Genomic DNA, 17,509 nt, shown 5'->3' with positions numbered 1-17,509 from the left:
CTGTTTACACCGGTCCTACCAGTTACTTATTTGGAACCATTAAGTACAGTTTTATAAAATGTTATGTATACATTCTACTTTACATTAGGTCTCTGGATTATTTTCTCAGCGTTTAGCTAAGATCTTCATATTCTACAAAACTTATTTTAAATGTTGAGTTAAATACGGAATCCTTCTTACTAATGGCATGCAGAAATTTATTTCCTCTTTATTCTATTTGAAATTTTTCATGAAGATAATTTCTAAGTAACTAAAGTTAGAAATGTATACATCATCTCATTAAAGAGTCCCCAAAATGGCTAAGAATTGAGCTTCTAAAAATCGCTTTTTGCTATTAAATTTTTTATAGAAATCTGTGAGAGGAAAGTCAGCATGCTTTTGAACCGTTTCCGGTCCTTGCTCCAGAGCTCATGAAAAAGAGGAAGGACCGCTTTAGATAAACCAGCTGCTGGATTTCCTAGAATAGTAAATTACTCTCACACTCCTATGTGATGTGATCCTGCCACATTTTTTTTCCAGCAGGATTTCCTCATTTTCCACAACTATTTGTTTCCACTCAAAATGAGCTTCCTACAAACAGCCTCTTGTCAAACGTGCACAGAGTGAGCTATCTGCGCAGACCTGCCATAAACAAAGAGACTCTTCATTATATCCATCTTCCTTTAATTGTCACAAAATGCAACTTTTTCATTTAAATTTTGCCTCCTTGCCTTGAAACAAATCACTGCTATAGGATAAAAAGATTTAAAAAACCCATGAAGTCACTTGGAATTCTTCGTGATTAGTAAATTAAATTGTAAACTTTTTTGAATTAAAAAAATAGCAAGAATGAAGAGGTCATTCATATATCTGGAGTCATATAAAAATAACTCAAATCTCTATTTTTTTTTCCAGCTTAAGCCATTCTTATCTCTTCTACCTTTCCTTACTTCCTCAAATACTGCTTATTTTAATAACATTCTGATGACTCTTAAGTTAGCCATCTGAGACACTTCAACAATTTTATGCACACTCTAAGCTGACCTAGTCTTCCTGATTTGAGGTGAGCCACGTCTGTGATGATCTACTTATTCTTAAAAACAAATAAATATTCGTAATTTTGATTACATACAGTAAGAGACATAATTTGGTCCTGGATGGATCTCCTCACGGTTTCTTGTTCCTCATCATCTTTGGAATAAAGAAAACACCTCCCTTCTTGAGAAGCTGTACACTGAACTGGCAAGTCTCTGAGAGTGTGACATTTCTGGAAGATAACATAAATTCATCTGCGCGAATTATAATGATACAATTATAGTGATGGCATAAATCAAAGGTCTCTTGAAACTCCCAACAGCAATTCATTGTTTCTTTGCCTATATAAGTGATGAACTCCAGTCCCTTCCATTTCCTACCTGTGAAACTCTCCTTTACACAGTAAAACGAATATTTGAGTCTGTTGAAATCTTCTAGAGGAATGCTACTGATACACACATCTAGACGAAAACTCAATCATTAAAGCTCGATAAGTTTGGATGACAGACCCAAACCCTTCAGTTTTACGGCATCCCATTGGCAGTTCTGGGGCTGCCGCACCCGTCAGACTGGGGTATGGATTTCAGTTTTATAACTTACTAGTGCTGCGAACCACAATCTCTGAGCTGTTTCTTCATCTAATAAAAGGGGACACTATCTATTTTGCAGGGTTGTTATGAGGATCAAATGGCTTAAATGTAAATATGTAAATGAAAAATAATGAGGATGGTCCCTTACGAAGCCTCAATGGAAGTGTCCCCACTTTCTTATCTTTTATGTCCAGAAGTCACCACACACACACATGGCATACATGGGTTGGGTCAGAAGTGACTGTGGCTTCTAGTGAGAAAGATTTTCAAACTTCAGAATGTTTTGGCCCCATTCATAAACACTAATATGAAAATAAAAACGATTGGTTAAAAGCTGTACACTGAACTGGCAAAACACACTTATGTGTGCTATGGTGGGTGGGGTACGATAAGCCACGTAATAGTTGGTGGGAAAAGAAGTTGATATTTTGGGGGTATGGCAACTATAGATCAACACATAAAAATTTAAAAATATTTTTTTTGATGGAGAAATTCTGCTTGCACAATTTATAGTAGTAAATCTTCATGGCTATATTCACTAATCTGGTAACTATTTCATGTCCTTCACACAGGAAGCACTATTCCTGGTGCTGGGGATGGAGCTGTGAGTAAACAAGGCCGAGTCCATTCGCTGCTTGCATAGAGCTTACAGTCCGAAGAGAGGAAATATAATAAACAAATACATGAGCCTTTAAGAAATTGCACACACGTGAAGGAAACAAGTGTGGAGGTCCGTATGAGAGTGACTGCAGGGCTGCCACACACTCACAGGCGGGAAGCCGCTGCCAGAGATGACACTTCCACCGAATCCCGAACTGAAGAGGAAGAGACAGCTGGAGTGCGAGGGCAGAGGAAGGCAGCTCGGCCGGCAGCGCGAAAGTGGAGGGTGGCAGAAGCGGGGGACAGGGGCAAAGAGGAGGGAGGTGGCAGAGGCGGAAGAGCAGCGCAGGTCCTGGTCCTCTGGGGCCCCGACAGCCATAGGAGGTGTGGAAGTGGCTCGGGAATTCCGAAAGGCCCTGAACCTGTCGGTTTGTGAGCCAAGGAGAGATGCGATGGACACAAGAGCGGGAGAGGGAAGAGCCGGTAATAAGCGTGGACCAAGCGGCCCAGGCAACAGCCGACGGGCTGGACCGGACGGGGCTGTCAGAGGGAGAGGGCAGACCGGGGATGCGAGCTGAAGACCGGGCCACTGCAACCCCCGCCAGACCGAGAGCGGAGCATGGCGGAGGGAGAAGACGAACGCCTAGGCTTTTGCCTGCATCTCCTGGGAAAGGAGTGACGTCTGCAAAAGGGAGACGAGAGAGGTGGGGGGTCAGCAAGTTATAGGTGGGGTTTGGAAAACCTACAGATCTGGTTAGAGCATGTCAACCGAGGACTAGCGACTGGGCATTCACGTAAAGATGTCATCGTGGCTGAAGTGGACTTGTACTTCAGAACTGCCGCTGCCATACAGATCTGGACATAGTCAAAGATTTATACGCAAGGATGTTAAAAAAAGTTACAGTACAGAATGAACGAAAACAAACTAAATGGTCGCTAATATGCAATAAATTATGGTACATCAGTACAATAATGTTATTTATCCCTTAAGCTAGATTTTAAAATATTATTTAGAGGAAGGTAAAAATGGGAAGACAAAAATTTATTGCTATATCATTAGGAGGAAAAAGGTATGAGTAATGTAACCCCTCATTTGTTTAAATAAACGTAAATTTTAAGTCAAAAGTAAAAAAATATTTCAAGAGTTACACTGGAGGGTTTCAGCGTTAAGAGTTGTTTTGTATTACCTTTTGTATGTTTTTGTATTTTCAAATTTATAAAAATATTGAAAAATCATAAAAGCCAATATTAAAAACAGCTTATGAGTTACAATAAAACAGCTGAAGGTATTAAAGAAAGATTTAGCAAAAATAGTTTAACAAGATTCAATTTCCTAACCTTACTGCAAATTTATTAACTGAGAAGTGGAAGTATTGATATATTTTCTAATTAATTTGCTTATATAATAGTATAGTTTAATATTTTTTCATAAAGAAAAAAATTTCTCAGTACGTTTATTTTTCCTGTTCTTTGCATACATAAATTTTGGTCCCAGAGAATTTTGCACACAAAATGCTATACTTTATCATTTGTGTCTTTTATTATGAATAAGTGGTATACAGTCCAGCCGTCATTCTTAAATTTACTTGGAAAAACGCAATGTGACATCTACTTCCGTTAATTCCGAAACATTTGGAGCAGGGCCACAAAATGTTGTGCTTCCTCTTACTGACTGGTTTGGATGACACACTGGAAATTCCCGGTGGGAATCGGGCTCTGCACTGACAAAATGGGGCAGCGTGGACAGGCCCATCACGGCCACTGGAATAGCGTTCTATGCGCCTGCAGTTAGGGAATTAATGCAATATTTCGCTGATCAAATATGTGTTCTCTCCACCATCCAATGAAGTATAACGATATAATTAATTCAGGCACAATAATTGTTGATTAGCTTCCTGCACGTGACAGTAATGCCTTATTTACCAAGTTGAATCAATCACTGTGCTCTCTCATGAAATTCTTCCTAATTCTCGCTGAAATATTAAGAAGGAAATCTTACATTTAAAAATATCAACTGCTCAGAATTTGGTGTCAAAATTCGATGCAGTAGTTAAACTGCTTCAGGTTAGTTTGATTAACAACAAAAGTCAGTTGTGGGCATTCAATTAGACATTTTTCAGTTAGGGAAAATATGCTGTATGATATTCAGGGTCAAGGTTTAGGTCAAGGTTATGCTGAAACCCAAGTTTCGATTTTAAATGCAAGTGTTTAAATAAGCATTCAAATCCATATTAGAACATTCTTTTAGTAAATACACTGGGGGAACAGTCTTACCAGACACGTGAACTAGTGAATCCAGGTAAAATGATCATAACCCAAGTCCAGCATATCAGCTAATTATCAATGGCTTTCTACAGACTGTGAATATTGGAGGCAAATTGTTTTGCTTATATGATGTATTAACAGGTTATAAAACTCATAGACTTAGGAGAAGGACGTCAAAGAGAAAGGGGTAGAGGAAGGCTGTTGTGTTGCACTGCTGTGTCTAGGAAGAATCTGTACCGGCAGGAACGCTGTGGACGAGGGGATGAGATGATAAGGAGGCCGTATCAGTGAAGGACAATTCACTCAGCCCATTTACTGGGCTTCCTCCAAGTGCCCAGCAGTGTGACAGGTTCCATCTGGAGTTACAAAGGAAAACTGGTAATACATACGCAAGAGATGCTCAGAGTCCAGTTAGGGACAGGAAGATGGACGTGTAGACCGTTCCATAAATAGTAAGTAATGGCAGAGGAGCTGGCTCAGGTGACTCAGAACACTTACATGAGGCAAAAACTGTGACTGATATTGTAAAGGATGTGTAGGTGTGCTCCAGGCACAACAGAAGGCGAAGGCATTCTAGACACAGAGAGGACACTGGCCCCGTAACACAAAAGACCTCACCACGATTAATAGTTGAGAACGAAGACCAGAGTTTAAATGTTAGAGGTTGTGGCTGGATGTGTTTGGAGAATATCTTGAAATCAGATATTGTAGGACATTTTATTCTGGTTCAAAATGCCTAGATTGTAATCACAAGGCAAAGGGAGTGTGGCAATGGAAGATATTTATGCAAAGAGTAAAATATTCAGATTTGTGTGTTAGAAAGAATTCCAGTGGCAAGGACTATGACGTACCTGAAAGAGTAATGCTAGACAGAGAGACCATTAAAATGTTTATGGCAAAGTCTAGGTACAAAACCAAATAGTACTCATAGCAAAGTAGAGAGGGGTGCTTTAAAGCAGGGTCCCCACCCCCGGGACACAGACTGGCACCTGCCCAGTGGCCTGTTAGGAGCTGGGCCGCGCGACAGGAGGTGAGCGGCAGGCGAGCCAGAGAAGCTTCATTTGCATTGGCAGCCGCTCCCCAGCGCTGGCATCGCCTCAGATCACCAGGAGTTAGATGCTCACAGGAGCACGAGCCCCACTGTGAACTGCGCATGCGAGGGACCCAGGTTGTGTGCTCCTATGAGCACCTAACGCCTGATGATCTGAAGTGGAGCTGAGGCAGCGAGGCCAGTGCTGGAGAGAGGCTGCAAATACGGATTAACGTTAGCAGAGAGGTTTGACTGCTCATTGCTTGCAGACTCATATGAAAACTCTATCAGTGAGTGGCAAATGACAATTAAGCTGCACCTGGTGGCAGGCTTTATAGTGGCAAGTGAGCTGATGTGACTCAGTTGTAGAGCTGCCCCTGGTGGCAGGCTTTAGGGTCAGAATCTGACACTTATTTTAGTCCACGCGTGGCCCGCTCGCTATTTTATTTACCACTTTCATCCGCGCCTCTTTCCTGCGCTGCGCGCTTGTCTCAGACGCGGTTGTGTTAAGCCCACAAGCCAAAATGAGTAGAAAACAAACATCGCTGGAGAGCTTCTTTGAAAAGGGGGAAACACCCAATGATGAGGCAGCAGAAGACTCTAAGCCATTCCCTCCAAAAAAGAGAAAATACCAAGAGCCTGACTTCAATTACGGGTTCATTGCAGCAAGTGATTCACATTCTCCACATCCGCTTTGTATAAAATGTGGGGACCAGCTATCCAATGGAGCTACGATACCTGCAAAACTGCTCTGCCACATGGACGCCGAGCACTTTACATTAAAAGAGAAGCCTTTGGAGTTTTTCAAAAGAAAAAAAAAATGTGAACACAAAGAACAGAAGCGATCGTGGAAGGCCGCCCCTGCATCAAACCGAGCGTCCTCGCCGCGGCTAACCGCACTGCGAACGCTAAGAAGGCCTTTCCTATTGGTGAAAAGTCGATCCCGCCCGCTGCTAAGGACATTTGTCGTGAGCTTTTGGGAGAGGCTGCAGTTCCAAAGGTGGCACGTGCCCCTCTATCGGCTGGCCCCACAACAGACGGACTGATGAAGCAGCAGAGGACACTGAGGCACGATCGTCAGAGGACGAGTGAGCGCCATGGCGATGCGGTCCGGCTGACGCGTCCACCGATGCTGACGACAAGGCAACGATGCTTGTTTTTGTGCGATACACTTTTCAGGAGGCTGTGTGTGAGGACGCGCTATGTGCGATTTTGTTGCCAACCAACACCACAGCTGCAGAACTATTCGAGTCTTTGAATGATCACAGATCAGGAAACCTGAGCTGGTCATGTCGAGTGGGTACGTGCACGGACAGAGCGGCTGCCGGGACCGGATGGCTTTCTGGTTTCACCGCTCGGGTCACAGAGGTCGCTTCCAAATGTGAGTCTACGCACTGTGTCCTCCAGAGAGAAATGCTGGCTAGCCGGAAAATGTCACCTGAACTTAACGACGTTTTGCAAGATGTGAGTAAAATCATCAACCGCACTAAAGGACGTGCCCTAAACTCACGTCTGTTCACACAGCTCCGTGAGGAGATGGACGCAGAGCACGCACGTCTTCTCTCATACACGGAAGTGAGGTGGCTTTCTAAAGGTCGGTCACTAGCCAGAGTTTTTGATTGATGACCGCGCTCCAGAGATTTCTTTTAGGAAAACAGTGACCACTGGCAGCACATTTCAATGACGCAGAATGGATCGCAATACTTAACCTGTGTGACATGTTCAATGTGCTTAACCAACTCCATCTGTCGCTTCAGGGCAGAACGACAAACTGCGTTCAAATCGGCAGGTAAAGTGGCTGCATTCAAAGCCGAGCCGGAATTATGGGGGTGACTAGAGAACGTTGAGATTCTTGACATGTTTCAAACATTAGCAGAGATTTTGAAAGAGACTGAGCCAGGGCCTTCCTTCTCCCAGCTGGGGCACGATCACCTCTCAGGTTTCGACAGAGTTTGAACGTTACTTCCCAACCACAGAGGACGCCCGACCTGGGGATGAATGGATCCTGTGACCCATTTGTGAATGAGCCAGGTGAATCGGCTTTGTCCGCGCTGGAAGAGAATCAACTGCTTGAGATCGTAAATGACAGTGGCCTTAAAGGTATGTCTAAGACAACTTCAAATCTCCATATGTTCTGGATTAAAGTCAAGGCGGAATATCCTGAGGTTGTCACAAAGCACTGAAAAGCCAGCTTCCATTTCCAACATCCTGTCTTTGTGAAGCAGGGTTTTCTACAGTGACAGCAACCAAAACGAGCTTGTGTAGTAGACTGGACATAAGCAACACACCCTGAGTGTCACTGTCTCCCATCACCCCAGATGTCACCATCTAGTTGCAGGAAAACAAGCTCAGGGCTCCCGCTGATTCCACATTATGGCGAGTTGTATAATTATTTCATTGTATATCACAGTGTAATAATAATAGATATAAAGTGCACAATAATGTAATGTGCTTGAGTCAGTCCGAAACCATCCTCCCCGCACCCCGTTCCGTGGAAAAAATGTCTTCCATGAAATTGGTCTCTGGTGCCAAAAAGATTGGGGACTCCTGTTTTAAAGGACATTAAGCAATAGAATCACCTGGATTGGTCACTCATTTTGATTAAAGAGTAAAGTGAACTTAGGAAATGACTCAGAAATTCTAATGGACAACTGCTGGCCACTGCCAATAGCCATGACAAGGTTTGAGGGAAGAAAAAGAAGGTGTAATGAATAAATAAGTTGACATTTGGACTTACAAACTTATAACTGCTTTTAGGATATCATTAATTCATCCCTTCAAATAACATTTGTGAGGGATTCCTTCAGAGATCACTACACTAAGTGCTGGCTATCAAGACAGAGACACCGAGACACCACGGAGGTGCCAGAAAAGAGTAAATGAAGCGAAGGTTTCGGAAAATGTTTGAGTCACAAAGGACCAACTAACTTAAGAAGAATGAGGAGGGATTAGATTAATAACAGTGGTTTTCTCTTTCGACTGTGACTCCCCACAAGAAAAAAAAAACACATTTTATCATGTAACGGAGCACGCATACACATAGACATATAAATAAAACAAAGGCTTTATGAAAATAATTATGGAATGTACTCTGATTTTTTATATTTTGTTGTATTTCATTTAAAAATGCTGGTGGGAATCTACTAAAATAACTATGTGACTGATTCCTAGGTCACCTCGAAGTCTGAACAACACTGACAGAAGTTTGCTAGAAGGCCTAACTTCGTTCAGAAGCCAGCTGAACAAAGAAGTGTGGGTGTCAGGAGCATTGCCATCGAGTCGCCTTTCTCATTAGCAGGCAAAAGAGAGTCTGAACAAAGAAAGAGGACTCTACTAATTAAACGGCATCTCCTTGCTCTGCACAGCCCCTGAGGGTCTCCTGGCCTAAGGCATGAAAGAAAGAATGAGATTAAAGTCTAAGATCTACTTAAGTTTTAAATTAAAAAAAAAAAAGAAATACCCTGTGTTATTATTTCCTAAGCTTGCGATTGATCACTCAAAGAAATTAATAAGCAGGAATATAATTTAATTCAACTATTTGCTTCCTCCTATGTGCCCTGTTTTGTGTTATTTCCCAGGGAGAGTTAACAACAAAACTGAAAGAAACAACCTGAAACTTTATATATAATGATTATTCCTGTCTTAGACTCACCATTTCTATCTTTTAATTTATCTTATGTGCCTCCTCCTTGAGGAAGTCTCTGACATTACTATAATCTGTTTAATGGATTTCAACAGGCTCATATTAGGAAGAGCAGGTACTGAAATGCTTTTTTAATTACTCCATTTCATTAGAGTGCTACACAGTTCAGGACGTTAGTACTTAGGGTGGGGATCCGATGATAATGACTTTGTCAACAATTTTTATTTTGACAGAAATCTCTTTATTTCGCCCCCTACATAAAGTAACAGGAAAAGGCAAAATTAGCCATGAGGGAGATTCATGCTCCTGCACCTCTACGTTCTTTTGCCCCATCATTGAAAGGCCATTAGACATTATCATTTGGCTCCATTATTTTTAAATCAAGATTAAAAACAACAACAACAACATTAAATTAAAAATGAATTATCAAGAATTACTGCAAAAACTTTGGTGGCACATTTGTGTATCAAGCAGTAATGTTTACATCAATGGCATGAAAGCTGAATGATTTTGATTTGGGAAACCCACCAAAATCACGTATTCAGAGAACCTCAAAAGTAGTTAACTTTTCAAACGTGAACTTTATCAAAAGAAACTATTTTTAAATGCATAGTTTTGATATTTTTCATCATCTCCTCAAAGAGGAACGGACTACTTTATCACTGTGATCTAAGTAAACAAAGTTTAATATTTACTTACTTGCTTAACTTAACAACGAGGTCATTTTATCATATCAAAAAAAATTGCTAAAAATGACTGATTCACTTTCTAGTTGGAAAACTGACGCAGCATCGTGCACGGCTGACACTGTTCTTCCAGTGTTTGAATGGTTGCTTTGCCACAGCTCTAGGAGCGCACCGATATTTCATTTCTAATTAAGTGATGTATAGGAACCAATGACTCCGGTTCTACAAACAACATTTACGCGATTAGGTAATAAAAGTGCATCCGTGCTCCTCCACGCTTCAGCATAGAGACGACCTGAACTGTAATTAAAGAACAAAGAATTGAAAATTGCTTCTTTCCCTTCAGGGTAATTCCGACCCCTTTGAGTCTCACAGTGTTCAAGTTTTCTGTCTCCCATCAGCCAATATGACCTCTCAGTGCGATCTGATAATGTATAGAAAAGCTTAAAGGTACTTCTCTTTAGATTCTAGAACACCTAGATATTCTTAAAATGAAGAAAATAAGGTAGGATACAGATGGAGAATTTTCAAACAAAGATAGGTATTTTATCAAAATTGTAATTTATGGAAATGATCAAAATATGAATTTTTGGTAAGAATTTCAACCTTTGTAATCTAAAACAAGGCTTTAAAGTTCAACACAAGAATTCCTTTTTTGCTATAAAAAGGCGTTTCTTTTATTTAAAATTGAAAAATACTACTATCTGTATATACATACAGTAAATGATATATATCACTTTATATAAATGTGTGTACACATATATACATATATACATATACACTTATTAATTTATACAGACACACACAGAGACACACACACACATACATACACATTCTACTCCCTTCCTTTCCACACCTTCTGCCCTCACTGTCCAATGGCTGCCTAGAAACAGAAAGTCCATGAGGACAAGAACTTGATTTTGTTCGTAGCCCAAAGGCCTACTACAAATAGGAGATCCATAAATATTCATTGAATGAATAAATGGAATACTTGAGTTCTCCAGCTTCAAATATTTAACTAATGTAATTTAAAACATTATTTTCTTCTTAGATCATTTAATTCTGTCAAATTTCAAATGATTTCAAAATATTATAATTAATTTAATAACACCACTCCTTCTTCAAAACTATCTCTGCCTCCTAGGCTTATTTGTTATTACCTTTATGTTCTCCTTGTTTGGGTAAGTGAACAGTTTAGTGCACATCTAAGGGACAGTAACACGCTGGTAATATTTGTCCAGCACAGAGATTAGCAAAATATGAGATGAGTCAACAACATTCTTTTAAAATAACTGAGCTGAAAAGAGAGAGTTAATGCGAAAGCATTTGGTGGTGGCTGCCTGGTATACATACAGAAGACACTTGCTGAAACCTAAAATCTTAGTCTTCATCTTGTAGAATCAATCACTACCACACACATTCACTGACCGTTAAAGTGGAAAAAAATAAGACATAAGAAAACATATTAAATGAAGGTATTATTTGACTTTAAGAATAAACTGTCCAATCTAAAAATAGCTAATGCATTCTACTGAAAGACAGCTGAATGTACCTGCTACCGAGGACATATCTCATAGAAATATAGATTCTCATCTTTATTCATATTTGTTGCATCAGAAGAATAGAATGGGAAATATTTAATTATAATTTTATAAACTATATTCTCCAGGATATTAAATGAGCATGATTTCAACCCTGAAGCATATTCTATTTTCAGAATTAATTTTATTTCGAAAAGAAAATTAGTTTTCTAATTCCATATATACCATAATATATGCTTCCATATTTATATGTCAGTCCTACGGTGGTGAGGCTGTCACAAATATAAGTTATATAGTATGCATGTAAATCAGTGGTACCCACTGCATAGTATACAGCTCCTTTTTTGTAAAATAACACTGTCTTTGCAGACCTGTTCTGAAGATTTAGTGATTATGTGGCAGTGAGCTCCTACTGCACAGTCACTAGCTTAGTAAATGGGTAGTCACTATTATTATGATAAAATTTCAGCATACAACTGTAAGTCCTTTAGCTAAAAAAAATTAGAAAATAATCATCAAGATATTTTAATCTTTAAAAATATAAAACAGAGACATAAAAAGTAATCAGGAAACAACCTGGAATTTTGTCAAATGTTACCTTTGAGAATAATTGTAAAAATATCCACTTCTTTCAAGAATATGTTATTCTTTCTGTATTACTCTACTTACTTGAGCGTATCGAAGCTTTAATACTGTGTTAATACCTACACCACTTCATTATATTTCTGCTTACATAACTGTATTAATATTCTGATATATGATTCATTCAAATATTATCCCTTTTTGCTTGATGCATATCAGTCGAAAGCAGCACATGCATGAAAACTGATCTACCATGTAAGCTCATTTTCTTCCCTTAAAGAAGTCTTTCTTAGCTTAATGCTTTCCACTTACCTGTCTACAGCCAGCTGTGAAAGCAGAATGGCTTGGGATACCCTGTGCTACTTTTAACTCCACCTAGTTAGCCCATATACACCACTCTGTATACGACTGAAGTACGCTAAGTAACAAAGGTAAGTATTGAGTGAGAACATACAGGTTTAGTGGACTTACTGGTCTTTGCTGTTAAAATAGTACTATTCAAGTACAAACTTTTAAACTAAACAGTTTAAGTCTTTCTCTGAGTGATGTACAGCTATTAAAATAAATTTCGGATAAAATTTCATGTGGCTATACAACTAGGGTTTTGTTTATTGACTTAGATTGGGGGGGTTGTTTTGCCCTCTATTTAAAAAAAAAGCTCAAATTTACAAGAATGTTTAATTACACTTAATATATACATTCTACTCTTCCCAAATCAGTAGGCGCCTTCCATAGACAAATGAAATAAATACATATATACACATATATATGTATATGTATGTGTGTATATGTGTGTGTATAATTTTTAAACAGTTTGTAATGAATTCATATCTCAAAAGTTGAACAAAATGAATTCAAACTATATACAATAATTACTATAATAAAATGAAATACAAGAATTTTTTTTCTTACTAATTTATATGGAAGGAATCATTCCAACCTCAGCCAAGATGAGGTTAAATAATTCTCATCATTTTTGAAATGTTCTAAAATTAATATGCTTACTGGTAAACGCATAAAGAAGTGAATAGTCAGTAACATTTTCAAAACCTATACCTTTTGCTAAAATATTAAAAATGATATAAACATGTTAAAAGTTTCACTTTTCATTTTTCTTGTTATACTTTTTATAGATTTACATTAATACCAATTTTAAGCTAATATTTGTATTAAAAGATATTTAATAGAAATCTGCTTGGCATGTTAACTGCAATTATTTCCTGTTCAATCTGAGGACAGAGGATGTTGTTTCAATTACTAATTTAATCAGCGGCTACATGTTGAGTGCTAGACACTGGACATGCAAGACTGAATGAGACAAGCCACCCTTGCCAAGCCAAGCGTGCAGCTGGGTAGATGGACACTGCTCCAGAATGTCTGTGCCTCTTCAAAATTTATACGTTAAATCCTAATGCCCAACGTGATGGGTTTTGTAGGCAGGGCTTCTGGGAGATGATTAGGTCGCGAGGGTGGAGCCCTCGTGAATGGGATTAGTGTCCTTAGAAAAGACCCCACGCAGACCCTTTGCCCTTTCTCCCATGTAAGAATATAGTGAGAAGATGGACTTTCTAGGAAGCCTGCCCTCACCATATACCAAACCCACCAATGCCTTGATCTTGGACTTCCCAGCCTCCGGAACTGTGAAGAACAAATTTCTGTTGTTTATAAGCTATTCAGCTGATGGTGTCTAACTGCCCGAATGGACAAAGACAGAAATGTCAACCAATTATTGTAAAAGATACAGACGTGGTCTATCACGGAGGCATGTACACAGTACACAGGTGAAAAATGAGGAAACGGTCCATTTTCAGAGTGGGATTAAAGAAGCTTTCACAGATGGCAGAGCATGTGCAATGAGTTCGGAAGGAAGAGCTGGAGTTTGATGTAGAGTATGTGCAAGCCCTCGGGGGCTCACGGTGTGATGCCACACGCAGAGGCTGGGGGCATCTCGGTGTGGCTTGGTCAGCAGAGGCAGGAGACTGGCTGCAGACAAATGAGAGAAGGCCACATAAGCTGTTCCAGGGCATTCCCCTCTGATCGATTCTACTTCTAGTCACTCTTCAGCAGACACTCCCCCTAAAAGACTCAGCTTCTGCTTGCTTGTCCAACGACACATTCTGATCATTCACAACTGTCTTGAGGCTTACACTGTCCCCTGACGATGACTGTGTCGTGCTTACAGTGATGGCCTGACTAAACCTATCTATTCTTAAGTCCCAACGATAGAGATTTCACCTAGCTCTATCTCCAAACTACAGTGTACTTCAGCCTGGAATACCCCATGTTTACTCCGAACTGGCAGTGTGGCAACGAATGAGCTGGTGGACTCCTCTTTAGTTTTTAGAGCTAGTTTATCAGGCAGTTGATTGAGATCTGAGTAAATCAGACTCCTTTAGAAAGAGACTCCCAAAGCCACAAATAAATCTTAAAATAAACATCACAAATGATATCATGAAAATAATCAGGGAGACGTGAGGACCATGTGTTTAGCAGTATCGACCTCCCACCACCATGACTTTCTTTTCATGACATCCTAAATCCTAACACGAGTCTTCAAAATGTGAATGACGACCGCGCCCAAGAACTAGAAACATGGAATGATGCAGGGCCCCGGGGAAGCAGGACAGAAGAAGCACTATGGTCATCTGTCATCCAGGTCCCCAAACAGGGACAGCAAAACAGCAGTCACAGTCATCCGCATGGGCTCCTACCGAGGAAACCACCTCCCAAACCTTTCCACTTGGAAGCCTCCTCCATAACCACAACTGTCCTTGACAGGAAAACTCTATAAAACTCAAAGCTATTGCAGAAATGAGCAAAAACAATAAAAGGGACGGTGCTGGCAACCGATTGGCTTCATTCGACATCAACAGAAATCTCCAGTTTTGGGTGAGGTGAAGGAGGAAACTATTCAATACGAACAGCTTAATTGTGATACAGCGTGGCTGTGAGAACAGCAGGCTGTGGGCCAGCTCAACGATGTTAGCGTCACAGGTCAATTATGAAGCAGCATGGCTGTGGAACAGCATGGCTGCGAGGCCCCTCTCTGCTAGACAGCCCTGCCCTGCCCTGCCCTGCCCCCTGCTCTGTCCGCTCTTCTCCACCACAGTCGGGCAAGACGTCTTTGGCTTCCTGCTCAGTCTTTCAGTTCCAGTCTGGGAATCAGTCTTCAGTCTTTGGTGGAAAAGGAAAGGATGCTCCCCGAGCCAGAGGGAAGCTGGCTTATACAGACAGAAGTCTGTGCACCTGGCCCCTGACTGGCCCATCGTGATGCAGATGAGGACTCACAGTCTGATTGGTCCAAAAGGCACTGACCTGATTGGTCAGAATGGAACTGCTCTAATTGGTTGAAGAGGCTGATGGGGATATAGCTGTGCATCTCTGAATGGACAGGGAAAGCCTGAGTCCTACTGATTAAAATACCATTGCAGGAACTCTTTTGTAAGGGCTGGCTCAGATGGCAGCAACACAGTGCGGGTAGGCAGTTCACTGTGGAGCCAACGCAGTTTAGTGCAGTTGCATGAAAGGACTCTGTTTAGAAATGGCTGCTAGGCTCTCCTTTAAATTTGAGCCTCGTTAGCCACCAGGTGCCTTCTTGGTAGGTATCTTCTTTCTCAGAGTCCACAGTGCAAGACAGCATTCAATACTACTGTAATCTGAACTATAAACCAGTCAGATTAAATTTACGTGGCTGCTGATATGGATGGACGTAGAGGCGGACTGACCACACAATCATTGTTTCAGATGGTTTATAATCAACATGTGAGGGAAGGAGACTTGGCTTTCTGCTCTGAGTGATACACAGCCGCCTGGCAATCACTCTTGGCTCAGATATTTCCCAAGTTATCAGTATTTCCCACCTTGGGAACAAATTATGACTCATTTGAAAAACACCGCCCATTACAACTATTGAATTCGGCCAATACAAGTCCAAAAGACAATACCTAAGTTTATTCATAACAAGAGCAAATATGCAATCTGATTCGGAATACACGGTTATAAAAATGAAAGTTCAGCCCTTCCTCTCCATTACTTTGTAATACATAATCTACATTTTACCTCCTTCATTTCCCTTTCTTTCAGGGGAAAAAAAAAAAAGTCAATTCAAATGTGGTAACAGGCCTAACTTCAGAACAAATTAAACATTGAGCTGATGTTCCCTGATAGTCCAAAAAAGCCAATAGGTATTTGTCGTTTTTGTTTTTTAAATCAGGATGCCATATTTCAGTTATGTTTGCATTTTGTAATTTGGTTTAAATTATTTGTATGTCTTTTTTGAAATTCCAGATCTAACGAAACAAGTCTTACAAGTGAGTACGTTTCCAAAAGTACCCTAAATATAATGTATGGCAAAACATTTTTGTAATCTAAGAATCTCTCATTTATATTATTTTAAAATAAGATTATATAATAACTTATGATTATATCTTTACAACTCCCAGAGGCTGTGGTAAGCCATCCTAACAAAAGCAATATGGAGTATATTTTAATTATTTCCATTTTACTTATCAGAAAATGAGACTTCAAAAGTTTCAGTAACTACTTAAATTTCCACCATGAATTAATAAATTATTTTGAACCTAGGGCTTTCTAATTCTCAAATCTGTGGTCATCACCATAATCCTTTCTTCGTCCAGTGACTAATCATTGCTAATACTGGTTACACAGTGCACCTAAGCACCTGACCGTATTAACTCATGTAATCCACGCAGCCGGCCTCACTATTACACCCATTCTACACATGCACAAACTAAGGCACAGAGAGGTTCAATGCCTTGCCGAACAGGCCAAGGCTGGAAAATGATGTAGCAGGTTGCAGCCCCAGGCAGTCTGACTCTAGACTGCCCCACCCCCATACTTACCTATTAATACAAGTTACCTGTTATTAAGGTTTTTGTCTAACTTACATACGAACATTTTATTCACGTAATAAACCATTATCCCTTCAATGATAACCATTTCTATATCTGGGAAAGAATTTGCAAACCAGTTTTGTTGCATTGGCTTAGTTATATAACAACTTGTTTAATTTTAGTGGAAAAGTCTTTCCAAATATATTTGTTGAGATTTTCACTTTCAGTCTTTTAAACAAGCTAGCTGTATTCTGTTAGCTGAAGAGAATGGTCATATGAGGTATTAAAGAGATTTCAGTTAACAAAGTAATTAAATATATTAAACTAAATGAGTATTATGGAATTTCTATATTCCCTCAGTATCCTGAATTAAATGATACATAAAAAATATTTATTGTATCTTTTCTCCTCCGAGTGTAAATAACTAAAAATAAAATCTACTAAGAGTAAATATCTTGGAGATCAGAAGCAGAAACCTAAATCTTATGGTTGGTGGGGACTGACGTGTACAGTGTGAGAGAAACGTATTTTTTTTTTCATATTTCATGAAAACATGATTTTCCCAAATATAACAAATTAATATAAGATAAGAATTAAAATTAAATATGATTTTATCATTTATCTCTTAGGTGAGTAATATAAAAAATACTAGACTATATTAACCAATTTAAAAATAATATTATGGTCGAAACCTTTTACCACCTC

General features: G+C 39.7%; 1 protein-coding gene across 5 annotated transcripts in view; it reads right to left on the bottom strand.

The window, feature by feature from the left end:
* Positions 1–17,509, bottom strand: part of CHRM3 (cholinergic receptor muscarinic 3) — a 467,593-nt gene that overhangs the window by 319,160 nt on the left and 130,924 nt on the right. The window lies entirely within an intron of this gene.

The sequence above is a fragment of the Pteropus medius genome, unplaced genomic scaffold, assembly GCF_902729225.1.
Source record: "Pteropus medius unplaced genomic scaffold, Ma_sr-lr_union100, whole genome shotgun sequence".
NCBI classification, from domain to species: Eukaryota; Metazoa; Chordata; class Mammalia; order Chiroptera; family Pteropodidae; genus Pteropus; species Pteropus medius.
The sequence above is the reverse complement of the archived record's forward strand: the minus strand, read 5'-3'. Positions and strand labels throughout refer to the sequence as shown.